The 6,710-nt window shown below is 43.9% G+C and overlaps 1 non-coding gene across 1 annotated transcript; it reads left to right on the forward strand.

The window, feature by feature from the left end:
* The first annotated feature begins 3,862 nt into the window (after nt 1-3,862).
* Nucleotides 3,863-3,951, forward strand: trnay-gua (transfer RNA tyrosine (anticodon GUA)). Its single transcript is given in 2 exon segments — nt 3,863-3,899; nt 3,916-3,951. It is a non-coding gene; the product is annotated as a tRNA-Tyr (tRNA).
* The last annotated feature ends 2,759 nt before the right edge of the window (nt 3,952-6,710 follow it).

Raw genomic sequence — 6,710 nt, forward strand, 5'->3', positions numbered from 1 at the left:
ATTGACAGTGGTCCGTGATCTGCTGTTATGCTACTAGCTACTGACCATTGGGGGAGCGATAGCAAGCAAGAGAGTTAGATATCGAGAGTCATAGATAGATAGATAGATAGATAGATAGATGGATGGATGGACGGCAAGGCAAACATCTGATTGACAGTGGTCCGTGATCTGCTGTTATGCTACTATGCTACTGACCATTGGGGGAGCGATAGCAAGCAAGAGAGTTAGATATCAAGAGTCATAGATAGATAGATGGATGGATGGACGGCAAGGCAAGCATCTGATTGACAGTGGTCCGTGATCTTTTGTTATGGTACTATGCTACTGACCATTGGGGGAGCGATAGCAAGCAAGAGAGTTAGATATCGAGAGTCATAGATAGATGGATGGATGGATGGACAGCAAGGCAAGCATCTGATTGACAGTGGTCCGTGATCAGCTGTTATGCTACAATGCTACTGACCATTGGGGGAGCGATAGCAAGCAAGAGAGTTAGATATCGAGAGTCATAGATAGATAGATAGATAGATGGATGGACGGCAAGGCAAGCATCTGATTGACAGTGGTCCGTGATCTGCTGTTATGCTACTGACCATTGGGGGAGCGATAGCAAGCAAGAGAGTTAGATATCGAGAGTCATAGATAGATAGATAGATAGATGGATGGATGGACGGCAAGGCAAGCATCTGATTGACAGTGGTCCGTGATCTGCTGTTATGCTACTATGCTACTGACCATTGGGGGAGCGATAGCAAGCAAGAGAGTTAGATATCAAGAGTCATAGATAGATAGATAGATAGATGGATGGACGGCAAGGCAAGCATCTGATTGACAGTGGTTCTTGATCTGCTGTTATGCTACTATGCTACTGACCATTGGGGGAGCGATAGCAAGCAAGAGAGTTAGATATCGAGAGTCATAGATAGATAGATAGATAGATAGATAGATAGATAGATAGATAGATAGATAGATAGATAGATGGATGGATGGACGGCAAGGCAAGCATCTGATTGACAGTGGTCCGTGATCTTTTGTTATGCTACTATGCTACTGACCATTGGGGGAGCGATAGCAAGCAAGAGAGTTAGATATCGAGAGTCATAGATAGATGGATGGATGGATGGACGGCAAGGCAAGCATCTGATTGACAGTGGTCCGTGATCAGCTGTTATGCTACAATGCTACTGACCATTGGGGGAGCGATAGCAAGCAAGAGAGTTAGATATCGAGAGTCATAGATAGATGGATGGATGGATGGATGGCAAGGCAAGCATCTGATTGACAGTGGTCCGTGATCTGCTGTTATGCTACTATGCTACTGACCATTGGGGGAGCGATAGCAAGCAAGAGAGTTAGATATCAAGAGTCATAGATAGATAGATAGATAGATGGATGGACGGCAAGGCAAGCATCTTATTGACAGTGGTCCGTGATCTGCTGTTATGCTACTATGCTACTGACCATTGGGGGAGCGATAGCAAGCAAGAGAGTTAGATATCGAGAGTCATAGATAGATAGATAGATAGATGGATGGATGGATGGACGGCAAGGCAAGCACCTGATTGACAGTGGTCCGTGATCCTAACCCTAACCCTAACCCCTAACCCCTAACCCTAACCCTAAAATATAATTAGCCCATAATTTAACTAGGCACTCAAACCAACCTCTAAACCCAATCCCTAAACCTAACCATTATTCAAATGTATCCCTCAATCCTATCCCCAATAATCAATTTCACAACTTATCCTTAAATTTATTCCCCATAACTTATTTCCCCCCCAAAACAAAACCCAGACTCCCTTAAAAACCTAGGTAATAGACTTCCAGACTCTATTATTAAATTTTAATCCCAATTCCATACATTCCCCTTACTTTTAAGACGTATTCTTGTACATACAAACTTCACATCATTCAATTACACCACATCTCATCCCACTGAATTACCTTAACAAAACAGACTATAGAACGAATACTTTCGGATGCATCTTTTAAGGACACAACAATAGCCTCAACACCTGTCAGTGCCAGTGCACTTGAGGATGTCAGAGGAACCAAAGGTTTGATTCACCTGACAACCTCAATAACCTATTTTTTTAAACCTAACCCTAACCCTAATGACCTGTGGCCCCATGCCATGCAGAAGTCCACAGCTATGCGTGTCAGCATGCCCTGCTCCTCATCCCCAATGTGCCACTTGTAAGAACTGTGTAAAAAGCGACAGAGAACGTGATCAGCAAAGAAACACAATTCTCCTGAGAACGACAATCATCGTGCCGATCGTAATCTCATTGCATACCTGGATGCCCAACAAGCCAAGCCAGTGGTTCCCAAGCGTTGTAATGCCACCGCACACTTTGCTGAGACCAAAAACCTTCATGGCGCACCAACATGAAAAAAAATAAGGATTTACTAGGTATTGTCTCACCTGAATGGCAACAGGGTGCTAAAACTATTATCGCACATTGCACATTGCATGTTAAAGTATGTCAGTAAGGGAGTAATTAAAAGGGCAAATGTGTAAAGTGCAAGGAGTGACCTTTAGTGGTTAGGTAAAAAAGTAGACAGACAAATTAAATAATTACTTGATACAAATCATTTATTTAGTGCAGACAGACCAAGACCAGACACAATAAACTATTCGCAGTAAAAATAAATCCACAGCGAAATAGGTTCAGTTCACAATATCCTATAACAAGCTCTATTCAACGAAGTGGTTATACGTTACAAAGGGCATTACAATTGTTGAAAAACAATAGCACACGGATCAAACATGAGTTCACAATATCCTATAACAAGCTCTATTCAACGAAGTGGTTAAACGTTACAAAGGGCATTACAATTGTTGAAAAACAATAGCACACGGATCAAACATGCTATCCCCGCCGTTTTATTCGATTTGATTAGACGTTTCGCGACCGAAATGTTTTGTGTTCGGACTGAACGCACACCTGAGCCGAGCACGATCACAATACATATCCACAGTTAATCTAAGCAGTATCATATTGTAATCGTTTCGGTTTGTTATCAACCCTTCCGGATCCAAAACCAGGAGTCAGACACCCTTTTCGGTGGACACTCTGTTGACTTCTCACAAGCACCATCCGCCTTCACAAAGGCAGCGCTAGCAGTGGAAAGAACGAAGAACTGCAGGAGGAACGCCGGGGCTTTTTAGAGCCCGATTATTCATCAAAGAGGGGGGAAACCAAAGCCAAATGAGACTTATTGGAACAGGAGACATCCAACAACAGTACACAATGGTACAGTACACAATCAATACATAACAATGAACAGGCCCTTAATTCACTCTTTACAGTCCTTTCTCTTATCTCCCAGCAGCCCCTACGGAGATGGCCGCATATTAATCGAGAGGGGCGGTGCTGCTTCTCCATCTCCGTTACAGTATCAAAAAAATAAGCCTACCAAAAGGGCAAGAACAAACACATTGAATAATATTGATAAAATAGATTTCGTTCACCAGTCCAACTTAGAAAAAGGACAAGCAGAGTGCAAGATTAAAAGGAATTCACCATCTGTCCCTTTCATCAATTGCCTTTCAGTACCACTGATAGCACTGCAACTCAGTGTAGTTGTGCGTTCAGTCCGGCAAACACAACATTTCAGTTATGAAACGCTTTCTACAGGTGATGTATAAATGTAACATTTTCACAAATTTGAATAAGTTTGATTTGATACAAGATTCATGAAGTTGACCTAACGAAATGACATAATATTTTTGAGGGGATAAAAATCTCAAGACACAATTGGGTAGTCCTCAAGGCACACGGGTTGAAAACCACTGAGCCAAGCCACGGTGCTTCTTGGCTTTGCACGGCCACTGAGACTGCCAGGGGAAGGTGGCTTTCCTTCGATAGCTCAGTTGGTAGAGCGGAGGACTGTAGGTTTCAGGCAGCGGGCATCCTTAGGTCGCTGGTTCAATTCCGGCTCGAAGGAAGCCGTGCTTATGGTTTGACGTCGGTTTTGGACGAGCTCCCAAATGTCAAGCCGTTGGAATTGCATGAGGACAAGGAGAAAACCCCGGAAATTCGGATTTGTAGTCGAGAACTCGCATTGCCCAAACATCTCATATGCATGTTACCCTTTTCACCCTGAGCCCAGGGTGTCTGCTAAGAAAGAAGTAGTGAGAAATGACAATCGGTCGTCTGCACGCCCCCCCCCCCAAAAAAAAAAAAAAAAAGGAAAAAACGGCGGGAAAATTCGCCCGCATCGAAAGGGGTCGATAGATCCGCTGCGACGCAGGAGTGCGAGAGGACTCAACGCCACCGAGCACGGGCGCGAGAGGGAGAGCTGCCCAGTGCGACAAACCGCCCGCGACGCAAGCACCAGATGTCCGCGATGCCAAGGGGAACCGGCGCGCTGCGGAGAACCTGACCAAAATATGGAACGCTTCAAGAATTTGCGTGTCATCCTTGCGCCCAGATAGGCTGAATGTGCTCTGTATCGACATACTAAAATGTAACCAATGGGAACGACTGCTTTTTCTAAAATTCCACTGAAATTGGCAGCCTCAGCCTGCATGGATTGCTTACAATTGCCGCTGGAACAACCCCCGATTTCCCACGCCACTCAATGTGTTTTCTTTCAGCTGGTTGGCTACATGACCCGGAGAGGCGGGCTTTGCGGGTGGACTCTATCTATGCCTCCCTCCATCCCTCCCTCCCTCCCTCCTTCTTTCCTTCCTTCCTTCCTTCCTTCCTATTATTTTATTTTTTTGCTATCGATCCACGTAAGTAAGCATTTTCTTAATTGATCAATTGGTCTGTCGATTAATGTGTTAATACGATCTGTTTATATGACCTGCTGTGTTTGCGGTGTTATTTCATGCTTTTTATACATTTGATAATAACCCTGGTGTTTTGTGTAAGGTATGTGTCTTCTATACTGTTGAGAGAGAAGTGTTTTGAACCGTAAAAAAGTCAAAGAAACGTATAGTGTTTCACTGCGTCACATAATGATAAGAATAAGAATAGTATTAATAATAATGATGATTATTATTATTATTATTATTATTATTATTATTATTATTCCATCCATCCATCCATCCATCCATTCATTTTCGAAACTGCTTATCCTGGTGAGGGTCGTGGGGAAGCCGGAGACGATATTATTATTATTATTATTATTATTAGTCATTGTGTCACATCATCATCATAATAGTATTAATAATGGTATTAAAATACTATTTAGTAGTAGTAGTAGTAGTAGTAGTATGTGCTGCATTGAAACATAAAACAGAAAAAATCGTGTAGCGTTTCACTGCGTCACATCATCATCATCATAATAATAGAAATAATAATGAGGATGATGATAATAGTACTAGTACGAATCATAATACGAATAATTGTAGCAGTGATACAAGGTATATGATGAATTATAACATATCTTGTATTATTTGTTGTCATTTAATTGAAAGTATTGTTATTTTTTAATATTATTATTATTATTATTATTATTATTATTATTATTATTATTACTATTATTATTACTATTCATAATAATAATAAAACATACTAATTGTAATGATCTCCTTATTCAATATTGTTTGTCAGTGACTTCCTGACTATTTGTACCTGCTGTACAGGAACATGAAGGCCACCCCACAGTTCAGCTCCCTGCTGGTCCTGCAAGCCACAACTGAAGCTAAAAGCGTCGCGTCTGCCACCAAGTCCTCCAGCGATCCATTTGTCCCCCTCACACCTCGTGAGGTCCGGAAGGATGCTGTGGCCCGCATCCTGTCTCAGGGGGGTGACCCCGGGAATGCCAAACTGGTACTCAGCCAGAGTACCCTGCAGTTTGGCAGGTACCGGGGTCAGACATTCAAGTGGATCCTGGAGAACGACGGTGGGTACGCCGTGTCTCTCGTGGCCGCTCATCAGAAGGAGCGGGAGATGGACATGTCTGACACGGTGTACATGGCCAACAAGGACGCGCTGGCCAGCTACGCCTGTGGCTTCCCAAAAGTCACCATCGCTGTGGGTGACCGGAGGGCCAGGAATGCCACCCGCGCCATGGCGTCCCAGAGTGGCCGGGAGGACCAGCAGGTGGTGGGCTTCGGGGCCCACAAGGGCCAGACCTGGCAGGAGCTCTACGAGGCCACAGACAAGGAGAGGAGAGGGTGTGTATTAATCTATTCTAATAACTATTGCCTACTCTAGTTTATGTATGTTTCAGGGAATTAAGAGCACCCTGGCCTGCAGTTGTATAGTCAGTGTAGTTGTAGTTAGACAGAGAACCTGGGTTTATTACAGGTATGTGAGATGGATAAGGAGGCAGACTCCCCAGCCCGGAACGCAGATGGCCAAATTCCTGGCATACATCCTGCGGCGGGACAGGGAGTCACAGGCCCAGAAGCCAGCAGCACAGCCTGCCTCCTCCCAGCCCACACCCTCGGTGCCTGCACCCTGCCAGCCTCCCAGGACGAGTGCCTCGCAGTCGACTCCCACCTTCTCCTCGTCTGCCACCAAGTCCAGAGCTCCAGTGGCAAAAGGTTCATTTTGTGGAAGTGTGTGATTTGAGCAATTAGAATTAAATGTAGTTTATTAAGGCAGCAATTAGGTAAACAGTTATACCAGGGCTATCACACAATTTAAAGTTCACACTTAAAACAGACCGACGGCAAACACACGATAATCGCACACATTTTGTGATTTCAAAAACAAAATACACCAGTTACCATGACCCCTGTACCAAAT

This window comes from Amia ocellicauda, chromosome 2 (genome assembly GCF_036373705.1).
Source record: "Amia ocellicauda isolate fAmiCal2 chromosome 2, fAmiCal2.hap1, whole genome shotgun sequence".
In the NCBI taxonomy this organism is placed as follows: Eukaryota; Metazoa; Chordata; class Actinopteri; order Amiiformes; family Amiidae; genus Amia; species Amia ocellicauda.